Below are 12,203 nucleotides of genomic sequence, written 5' to 3' on the forward strand. Positions count from 1 at the left end.
TTGTTGATATCCCAGAGAGGTGGCCAATAGAGAAGGGTTCCGACTCCTTCAATTTAAAATCATATACAATGCGTATTAGATGAGAACAAGGTTATTGAAGATGAGTTAAACAAGGGATGACAGATGTCTGAGGAAATGTGGCACAAGGGGAACATTAGTATATAATTTATAGGGCTGTCCCCACCTGTGGACATTCTGGACAAACGTTGAACATCCTACGTCAGCGGTGGTGAATACACAGATTCCCCCTATGGCCAACTATGGTACTACCGGGGATATGGGGAGAAGTAACACTACTGAAATATGACTTGCTGTTTTACAATAAAGCCCTGGCGGTGGCTAAACAAAATATAGCACGTCCTTGCGGAGCGAAAACGTACTAGCAATGGCAGTTGGATTGATACATGAATGAATTAAACACTTATAAAGCACACTGCTACTCACGAGGAGCATCATGGCGCTGTAAGTTATGAATTGATAAACCAGCAAAGCTAACTAGATGTGAGAGTGGCAGAAGGCATCGGGCCAAAAAAAGCTAGGTCTTTAGCTGGTTTTTGAAGAGAGTTTCAGATTCTATGAATCGAAAAGGACTGCGCAGTTGGTTCCATGCATTAGTTCCCCTTACTGAAAAAGATTTTCCACATAGTGTTTTAATTCTGAACGATATCATCAAGAGAGATGGAATGCACACCAATTTTTAAAAAAAATCATTTGTAAACTTAACGATTGAATGTTTGTTGCTGTATGCGTGCAACGAGGAGATGGCTTGCCCTGTGCCATCAGAATTAGACATAATTCGAGAAGGGGACATATTTATGTCCCTCCCTCGTGCACAGCTCTGTGTAGCTTAGTAGCGTCGTCCTTTACGTATACATTTGGTCCAATTCTTTTCACTTTAATTAATCAGCTAAATTCAACGTATTAGTCTTTAGTTCTTGGTGGTTGACATCCATTTGCAGAGTTAATCGCTTATTTTCAAAGTTTCATATATTTACACTGTGCCCAACCGGACCTCTGGAATAAATATGATAGATGCAAGGCTCGTCACAGGCAGCGTTTTATTCATTTAAAAACCCCAATGCATTTCGGGCTGCTGTGAGCCCTTCTTCGGGGGTCACTGCCGTGTGTATTAACAAACTCCCAACGATGGGAGTTTGTTAATACACACGGCAGTGACCCCCGAAGAAGGGCTCACAGCAGCCCGAAATGCATTGGGGTTTTTAAATGAATAAAACGCTGCCTGTGACGAGCCTTGCATCTATCATATTTATTCCAGAGGTCCGGTTGGGCACAGTGTAAATATATGAAACTTTGAAAATAAGCGATTAACTCTGCAAATGGATGTCAACCACCAAGAACTAAAGACTAATACGTTGAATTTAGCTGATTAATTAAAGTGAAAAGAATTGGACCAAATGTATACGTAAAGGACGACGCTACTAAGCTACACAGAGCTGTGCACGAGGGAGGGACATAAATATGTCCCCTTCTCGAATTATGTTTAATTCTGAACGAGTCAAGATGAACAGGTGTTTGCAGCTGAGGCCATAGTCTATCAAGTAAGGGGCTACCCCCGAAGTTCGACAAGATATGGGTCAGATTTGCAGGAGGAGGTCTGAGGTGGCTACAGGAAAGGTAGGGCTGCAGGTCATGTGAGTGGCTATCTGTGGTGGGAGGGAGGGAAGCCATCGGGGAGAGTCTGGGGATGCTAAGGTGTTCCTGCTCACCCGGCTGGAATGACGAATGTACATTCAATTGGTTATTGGTTACTGTGCTTATACCGGATGTCTCACCTGCAACCAAAAATTGCCCGACAAAACAATGCTGGATAATTGTCCCATGTAAGTTGGTTGTTGAAACTGTTGAAAACCAATAAAAAGATTTACAAAAAAATCATAACTATGGGGAAGAGACATGTAATTCAAATGTATGTAGTAAGCTTACACTTGGTGAATATCGAAAGTAGCAAACTTACTACAAAGTAAAATATGCTCAAAAATGCAAATTATTTTTGCGAATCTGGCCTTTGGTAGCTATGTTGAGGGTGCATTTCCGGTGTACACATTAGATGGTGTTAATTCCAACTACGCACATATTGCAGATGTTCCATCAAAGATCCCCCCTCTCCAGAAATTGGCACACTCCAAGCAGAGGGCAGACACCTTGCGGCTGTGGAGGGCCTGCAATATTCCATGTATAGTTCATAAACGGAAAAAGCTTGATAGGAAGGCTGGCAGGTGGCGCTTTTAAGACATTGGAAATATAATGTTATTCTTCCTGTTTGTTGGTAAGTTGCTCGAACGAAAAAATTACCAAGACGCTTGCCACCCAACTACTATTATTATGGAATGGAACCAGGCACCTCCGTCAAACACCTCCATCAAAAGTTTACAATAAAATGAAAAATCGACGAAAAACAGGAATCACAATCTAATAAGAGGAAAGCACTATGAATTTATTTGACGAACACGTTATGAACATTTTAAACAGAACTCTGGGGGCTTGTTTCAAAATGCTTACAGATGTGAAAACAACAGCGGCTTGGAGGCAAAGCACTGAAAAATGGGTTTAAAGGCCTTGATTAATGGCCTTGTTGGACCTTCCAGTATTCAGTCGAATTTAGTTTTTTGGAACTGCCATTCCACTATTACAAAATACAAAATTTCATATTGTATTTAAACAGTGCCAGTACTAAAAAAAAATAGTGCTTAAAATTATTGGACTGCTAGAGAATACAGTGTGCCAGCATTCCCCTGCACGAGATTAAGTCCATATATACGCTTGTGGCTGAAATAGATACAATTTATATGTGTCCAGTTTGAGGCAGTAAGAGTAGGCAGAAAATATGATGCAGCTTTTAAATGTTTTACACTATATCCCAGTAAACATGATGGTAATTGTGGGGCGTGCGGGTGATCACACAGGCGAGGCCAATAGGTCGGATTTTAGTAAGAATTGTGTAATGATGCAGGCACACACTAAGGATGACTCAGTAGCCAGGCTCCGTTAATTGCTTATTTATTAATGTATTAATATCGCTCCCAAAGAGCGCCGAGCCTCTGCTCCGGCGCCAACTAACTCTCCTCCGTTTCGCGCTCTTCGCGCTCCGCCACGCCCCCTGCATGCGCAGCCAATCCTGGCCGCCGCACGTCACGTCCGCCGACGTGCCGTGCGTCAACTAGACCGTCTCTACATATCTCCCTTTTTTTCCACACAAACATTACAACTTACAGTCCATCGCTCAAATCATAGTCTCTGAACCTCGTGGGCCTCACCACCGCTCTGCCACTCCGTGTCTGCCTTACTGGGGGGGTGTGGTTCTCTTCTTCGCCGTGTCTGTTCCTGTCATCACCATTCTCATCAGCTCTTATCTCCTGCTCGCTGTTCTTTGCTTCTCCTTGTCGTTGCTCTCCTTCTCTCAGTGCGATCTCGTTCTCCTGATGTTCCTGTTTCTCACTCTCACTCTCTTCTGGTTCTCCGCCTGCTCTTCCATAGTCCCAAACTAGGATCTTATTACATCTGGCCATGCGGTCTTGTGACCATATGTTACCGTCACTCAGTCTAGCCGCTCTGCCCTTAATTTCCTTCACCTGCATGGGCTTGCTGTATTTGCTCTCTCCTTTTCTTTGCAGGGTGGGCAGCTTTACTCTCACCCATTCTCCTTCTTTAAGTTCTGTGTCTCGCACGTTCCTCCGTGCATCGTAATGTCTTGTGTATACTGCCTTGGCTTTCTCTATGTTGGCCCGCACCACTGCAGGGGACCATTCACTTACTATCGTCTTTTCCTTCCATACCCGGTTGTCCTGAGTGAATGGTTCCCGGCCACGCAGCAGCTGGAAGGGGCTATATCCCGTACTTGTGGGAGTGATCCTATATGCCCATAACATGTGCCATATGTCCTTCTCCCAATCTTTGTTGTCCGAGATGGCTGCTTGGATCGACCCCATCACCACACTGTTGAAGCGTTCTACTTGGCCGTTTCCAGCTGGGTGGTAAATTGATGTATGCTTCGCCTGGATGCCGTTCCTTTTCATGAAGTTGTCCCACTTTTCCGATCGGAACTGTGGCCCATTATCACTGAGGATGGACTTGGGTATGCCCTCCCTCACAAAAGTGTCTGCCAGGAACTTCACTATTGTTTCCGTGTCCATGGCTTCCTCTATCTTGACTTTTGGCCATTTCGAGAATTTGTCGACAAGGACACACACGTACTTTTGGACCCCTTGGGTGTCTAGGATTGGGCCTAAGATGTCAACTGACAGCTCTTCCCAGGGGTTCCTTGGCGTTTCAAATGTACCCAATGCTGGGCGCAGGGGTTTGAGTGTCTTGTCTGCGCCTTGGCACCTCACACATTCTCTTACATGCCGTTCTGCTCTTATGTCCATTCCCGGCCACCAATAGTTCTGCTTGGACCGCAGTTTGAGCTTTCCAATGCCCAGGTGTCCTTCATGCAGCATATCCAACAGTCTGGGTATGATGCTCGTTGGAGGGATGACTTTCTCTCCTCTATATACAAATGTTCCTTGATTGTCCAGGGAGAGTTCCTCCCTCACTTCAAAGTATGGATTAAGTTCTCTCCGGACCCGTCTCTTATCCGGCCAACCTTGGGTAATGTATGTTTTCACCTCTTCTAACGTTTGATCCTCTTCATACGCTTGTGTCCACTCTTGAAGGCTGATGACCTTTTCGTGATCCTCCATTAGTGCCACCCATTCCTCTGTGCCGGACTTGTCTTCCTCGCCTGGTTCCATGGCTGCCGCTCGGCTCAGGTAGTCTGCGACCTTGTTTTTGCTGCCTGGTATGTGTTCCACATCATACCTAAACTCTAGGAGTTTTAGCGACATTTTTGATATCCGGGGCGTTGCCTCTGCATGGCCACTCGATGTCAGCACTCTCAGTAGCGGTTTGTGGTCGGTCCGCAATTGAAATCTGGTGCCCCACAGGAATTGTCGGAAGCGCGTGGTGGCCCACACCACCGCCAGCATCTCCTTCTCTATCACACTGTATTTTTTTTCTGTTTCACTCAGTGTGCGTGAGGCAAACCTGATCGTTTCCAACTGTCCTTGCCCTCGGTCTTGCATGAGGACAGCACCCAATCCCTTGTCGCTGGCGTCGGTGGTTAGGACAGTTTTGCATTGAGGGTCGAATCCTTGTAGCGGTATGGCCCCAGCCACTTCCTTCTTGATGATCTCAAATTCCCGTTGTGTGTGCTCTGACCACTTGAATTCCGTATTCTCTTTGGTGAGCTGCCTCATGTGATGGGTCTTTGAGGCGAAGTGCTGTACGAATTTTCCGTAGTACTCTGCCATTCCCAGGAATGACCTGACCTCTTCCTTGGTGGCGGGGGACGGTGCTTCACAGATCGCTCTGACATTTTCTGCTTTAGGGGTTACACCTTGCACTCCTATCTCGTGCCCCAGATAGGTCACCGAGTTCATCCCTATTCGGCATTTGGACCATTCAGCCGTGAGTCCTTTGTCTTCTAAGATCTTCAACACTTTCCCCAGCTTCATATCGTGGTCTGGGATGTCTCTCCCCATCACCAAGATGTCATCCTGGAAGTATTGGACGTCGGTGAGGTCTTTGAATAGTTGGTGCATCATCTTCTGGAACACCGCCGCTGCTGAAGCTAAGCCGAATGGCATCCGGCGGAACTGATAGCACCCAAACGGGATGATAAAGGATGTTAGTCTGCGGCTGTCTGGGTGGAGGGCAATTTGGTGGTACGCGGAGGTCAAGTCTATGGTTGAGTACCACTTAATCCCCCTGGTGCTGGCCAGCATCTCCTCTATTCTGGGCAAGGGGAACCTTTCCACCACAATGTTCTTATTCAGTTCTCTCAGGTCGACGCACAATCGGACCTTTCCGTTGGGCTTCTTGACCACTACCAAGGGCGCCAGCCACTCTGCGCACGTGATGGGTTCTATAATCCCCTTCTTCTCCAAGTCTTGGAGTTCTTCCCTTACAGCATCTCTTACCGCCAACGGGATATTCCTTGCTTTGTGGGCCACAGGGACGGCATCCTCCTTAAGAATGATTTTGTGGGCGAATTTCTCCAGCTTCCCAACGGTGCCTCCGAACACTTTGGGGTATTCGCTCCTCCATTTGTCCAGACTTGGCTCTGTTTCCTGGTCCGTCAGGAGTATTTGCTCCTTGCCTCCCGGATCTAGCTTGATGCCCAGGTCGCCTTGATCTAGCCATCCTAGGACCGACGGGCCCCTCTCCGACACGTAGAGCTTACATCGTGCCGACCGACCTCGAAATTCGAAGGTCAGGGGTCTGAACCCCGCCATAGGAATGCGGTCCCCGTTGTACGTGACTGGGCGGATGTCTAGTCTCTCCAGCTCCGGGCCGAGGCGCGGTGCAAATTTCTCCTCCCACACTGCTCTCTGGATGATGGTGAAGGGTGATCCTGTGTCTGCCACCACGTTGATCTTGACACCACCTATGGCCATTTCCAAAACTGGTTTCATCGTACGTTTTCCTTCCCTGTCCAGGGCTTTACCCTCTGTACTCAGGACCTGGTCCTCGATGTAAATCACTGTGACTTCTTCTGCTTCCGAATCGTCTTCCGGATCATCATTGCTTTGATCTGCGCACTTCACCATGCTCTTGGAGGCCTTCTTCCTGCAAACCTTCTCGTAGTGGCCAATTATTCCGCAGTACGCGCATTTGGCGCGGAATGCGGGGCACTTCCGATCATGTGCTTCATGCGACCAGTTCCCGCACCTGTAGCATGGCTTTCTGTTGCTCCCTGCTTGTTTCCCTGACGTGCTCGCATTGCTTTGCCACTTGTTGGGCCCTCTTTCCGATGGTTTCCTGTTCTGATACTCTCTTCGAGGCCCTTCATTATCTACCTTGTTCACCATCGTGCTGGACGCTATGTCTTTCTTCGTCACTTCTGCGCACCGACGAGCTAGCTCCGCTCTTTTTACGATGACTAACACCTCTTTCAGTGTGGTGTCTCCACTCGCCCATAGCTTGTCCTGCACCGTCGTGCACGTGGTGTGCATCACCACCTGGTCCTTGATGAACTCATACTCCCAGTTGGCGTATTTGCACGTGGCTGCCAGTCGTTTCAGTGCTGCCACGTACTCCTCCACTGTTTCTCCTTGCTTCTGCTTCCTCTGTTGGAAATTGAACCTGTCCACTGACACGCACACTGCCGGTCTGAAATGTTCATTGAGGTCATCGAGCGCCTGCGCGTACACATCATCGTCTGTGGTTGTTCTCTGTTTCGGAACTAAGCTCTTGTATATCCGGAGACCTTCCGGGCCTAGGTTCGGTAGCAAGATACGCTTCTTCCTCTGGGGTTTGAACTCTTCTTCGTTCTCATCTTCCAGGACACCTATGAAATTATCTATGTACTCTCTCCAGTCCTCCCATTTCATGAGGGGTTCCCCTGGCCGGGGTAAGAATTGTACCGGCGCCGTCGCGTAACCTGCTTGCGCGCTCATCTTCTCTCTCTTTACTGCGGGTAGTGTTCTTCCTTGGCTGCGGGGACTCCCTGGTGTGTCGTCCTGTTCTTCTGCGCTTGCTGGGGTTCGGGGACTGTCTGTGTCGGCCCCCTCAGCTCCCTGTGAGCTCTCCAGCGCGTGTTCCCTGGGTCTGCTATTCGCTGCGTGGGTCGGTGCCCTTTATCCTGCCTTATTTCTTGGTTCCTGGGGCCTGTCCCCCTCTTTCATTCCTCTGCGCCACCCCCTCCGGTGTGCCGGGCTCTGCCACGCTCTTTGGGGTATCTGTTATCCTGCACCAGGTGTTCCTGCTCATCCGTCCCTTGTGTGGTGGTCCTGGAGCCTCTGGTGCTTGCTTGTCACCTTGGGGTCGAGTCGGTGGTCCTGCCTTGCTGTGGGGTCTTCAATCCCACCCTCGTCGCCACTGTAATGATGCAGGCACACACTAAGGATGACTCAGTAGCCAGGCTCCGTTAATTGCTTATTTATTAATGTATTAATATCGCTCCCAAAGAGCGCCGAGCCTCTGCTCCGGCGCCAACTAACTCTCCTCCGTTTCGCGCTCTTCGCGCTCCGCCACGCCCCCTACATGCGCAGCCAATCCTGGCCGCCGCACGTCACGTCCGCCGACGTGCCGTGCGTCAACTAGACCGTCTCTACAAATTGTTTGGTAATATTTAGATGGCTTTTGTATTGCCCCAACTGTTCTATCCCATAATGATGCAAAATAATGGGTTTCAACAACATAGAAGCTAGGAGTAAGGCCTCTTACCTGAGCACACTGAATTAGCAGAGTTACGCTGTACCCTAATGGAAGAGTGTTATTAAAATGAGTCAGAAGATGAAGTTACACTTAAAAGACACACACAGCAAAATATTACAAACTTTTGACCAAGGGTCAGTATTTTTATTGGATCATTAAGAAAGACTTTGTGCGTGCACGTCTAAGTGAACAAAAAAGCTGTAAACCCAGGGACATCTTCTCATGGGAGCAAAGTAAAGGAAATGCATAGCACAGAGGTGATTAATGTGCCTTTATGACAGATTAAGGCATCCAAACAGCAGCATGTACTAAACGAAAAAGCTATATTCAGCAATTAAAATATTTTTGAATCAGCAAGGTAAATTACATCTAAAAGAACACCCCTGCTCTATTCTAACAAAAGGACTACTTCATCCACTATGATCAAAACCCAATAGGGGCGAAAGTGGGGCAATGTAAGAATCCACGCAATGCCATAATGTTGAGAAAAAGCCCATCTGAGCAATGTATCCCACAAAAAAGCACATGAAAGCCAGTGCCAGGACGGGACTGACCCACAGTTCATGCACTCAGCAGTTAATTTTATTTAGGGGGTAGGGCGAATTAACTACATGTGGTCTTCCAGACATCTAAATCTGTCTGTAGCCTGAGCTAACAAGCATGTGCAATGCAATAGGTATCGCATTTAGGAGAGTATGAGCTATTGGCATTGTAAATGACAATGTCTTTTATTTATGTGTTGTTTTTAACCCTTCGGTGCTGATGACGGATCCCGGTCATCATCAGTTACGGTGGGCGTGTGTTGATGACGGCCGGGAGCCGTCATGACCACGCCCGCGATCGGAATGTGCCGCACAGGCGCAGAATTCCAGCCACGGCGGAGGGGTTACAACAGATAAATAATAGGCATTTTTATTTACAATATCAATAGCTTAAACTCTTGCAAATGTGAGACCTTTTGCATTACAAATGTGTGCTTTAAAAATAAAAAAAACATTAGGAGAGAGATTGTCCTGTCTGCAACAGCAGGTAGGACAAAGCTATTTGAGGAACTAGTACTCAGAGGCTGTAATTAAAGCCCACAGAGCAACAACACACCTAACAGGGGGTGTCGCCATGGGGAGTTACAAAATTAAACAAGGCAGTACTAAGGACGAACTACTAAGCCTTTTGGCCAATGAACAGCCACAGTTTACAGTGAACAATGACACAAGCAAATGAAAAATGTGGGCAGAGAGTGGGCAGAGCTTCAAGTCCCTACCTCAATACAGCATGCCTCGCAGAGCAGCGCATGCGCTCCCCAGGATCGACCTAAAAAAAAGGGGAATTTAGGCTGTCTTGAGCAGCTTTTGCCTTATGAATTTTAATATGTTTTCCCCGCAACACTTTTTCAGCATCACCACACTAATGGCTACACAATGGTAACTACTAAATTGCCTTAAGCAGCCCATCCATTCCACAACTCTTGACAGCAGCCATTCACCACACTCCTGGATACTCTTAGGTACATGGTTTCTACAGGTTAGCTCCTAGCCACCTCTTCCAGCATCAGCCTTCCTTTTGATAATGTTATGATTATCCACTGGGAAAAATTCTAAGAGCACCCACTGTGAGTCTATGATCTCAAATACAAGCTGTGTGAAAGATGAGATCCTAAGTATGTAATCATTACCCATGTGACCACATCTTGAGCAGCTTACAATGCATTCAGATATAATGTGGTGCTTCTTGACGGATCTCAGAAAGCTATGATGTATAACTTAGAACTGGGTATGTTTAAAACATCTATATTTTATATCTGCACATTCTCACCCCTTCCTCGTTTGAAACTTCCCACCAGAGATCCGTGTATCAGCATTCTTTGCATGCAATGTTAATCAATTAGAGCGTTATAAAAGTGACAGCCCATATTACGTGCACTAGCCTAAATTGAAATACTGATGACGTTAACAAAATTATTTCAACACTAAAATTGTTCTGGGATATGCCTTTGTGTTTTAATCATGTCTTTTGAGATTAAAAATGCTGATTTGGTTTGATTAAATTTGAGGAGGTATACATTGATAATAGGGTACATTTGGTTACTCATTCATTTGGGGGTTTTAAAATCTTTCATCGCCTCCTAGATCTAAAAATAATTCTTCAGGATAAATAAAAGTTTTCAGCTGCTTACCTTCAGCTCTTCAGCATTTGCAGCCAGATGTACGACCCTTACATTTTGCGAGCTGCAAATTGTGTCGCTTTGAGACTCGTAAAATGCAGTGTACAACAGTGTCACAGACACTGTTAGCAATTCCCAATGGGGTCACACATTGCATGCCTCGTCAATATTCATGAGGAAAGCGCAGTTTGCGACCCCATTGGTAATGGCTAGCACTCCCAGGGATGGTGTCCTGCTGGGTTCAGCAGATCACCATATTTGGGACTGCTTTTTAAATAAAGTAGTTTTTTTTAAAATTTAGCCCGTTTTCCTTAAAGGAAAACGGGATGCATTTAAAAAAGAAATATGAAACTTTTCAGTTTCATTTTTTAAGGGCAAGCAGTGGTCCCTGGGACCACTTCCTGCTCTTAAAAAATATTTTCTAACACACTCACAAAGGGGAAGGGGTCCCCTGGGGACCCCTTCCCGTTTGCGAGTGGTTTACCACCTACCTGAAGCAGGTGGTAAACTGCGAGTGTTTTGCAGCTGCAAATGCGGATGTAAAACAATAGTACTTGGCAGTGAGTCTCGTTATTAGGAAGGGATGCCCCTTCCTAATAGCGAGAGTTGCAAAGGCTATTTTGCGAGTCAATGATTCACAAAATAGCGTTTGTACATGCCATTACCTTTTTTGCGGTCGCAAATGAGCTGTTCTCCTGTTTGCGAGCGCAAAAAAGAGTCGTACATATGCCCCTTTATTCTGGAACCCAAGATCAATTGGTGACCACACTCTCAAGCTTATCTAGTTTGCCAACTTAATTGTGCCAGTAAAAACAATGAGACCATGTTAGACCTTGTAGGCTTAGGATGGACTGCCACCAAACAAATTGCCTTCCTCATCCATTTTGCTGATCTTGTTTTGCTGGCCCTAGGAATCTGTGTGTGATACCACTGCTAACCAGTGCAAAAGTGCGTTCGCTTACTCCTTAAACATTGTAACACTTACTTATCCTCAATTGGCATATTTCATTTACTCATAAGTCCCTCGTAAAATGGTACAATATGTACCCATGGCCTAATCATCAAATACTACTAGTGGGACTGCAGCACTTTGTTTTGAGTCTACATAGGGCCCAGGCACAAACACTTCTATTTTACATGTTCACGATTAAAGTTGTCATCTTTACAAACAATGACTTTCAACACACATTTGCTTGCATGCCTGCACGAAGCAGTGTCCTCAGAAATGGTTTGCTTACAGTTTCACTTCTTAGTGGGCACATTATCATCCCCTAGAACATTCTGTATAAGGTCTAGGTACATTGCGCAAAATGTCGTCGTTGTCTGTTCGGCAACAACTTTGGAAGGGTAGAATCAACAAAGACGGCTGGACCAGAGCTCAGGCTCAGAACGAACGGGTCCAGTTTAATATATAAACTGCACTGAGCCTTTGTTTAGACAGAAGAGCATTTTGATGGATTGTGGAGGTCACCCCATGCCTGAATTCCATCCCAGCTGACTCCTGTCACTATCCTGAAAAGGACGGCAGCCTGTTCTATGACTGGCTACCAGATGACAAACACCTGCAGGTAAAAGTGGGAATTAGACCACTCTGAGGGATTCTGTCAGACCCCCACACCCTATACTTTATAGGATAGGCAGCGCTAGGTAGGAATACAATTATTTGTATTCAAATAATCAACACAAATGAACAATGGTTGAATTGTTCATCTTTTTTAACATTCTTGTAATTCTGGTTACGAGGTTCTGCTTTCAGGTCAACATATTCTAATGATATGTATGGACTGGGTACCCACATAGTTTTCACGCTTACATTGCCCAAACG

Source organism: Lissotriton helveticus, chromosome 6 (genome assembly GCF_964261635.1).
Source record: "Lissotriton helveticus chromosome 6, aLisHel1.1, whole genome shotgun sequence".
NCBI classification, from domain to species: domain Eukaryota; kingdom Metazoa; phylum Chordata; class Amphibia; order Caudata; family Salamandridae; genus Lissotriton; species Lissotriton helveticus.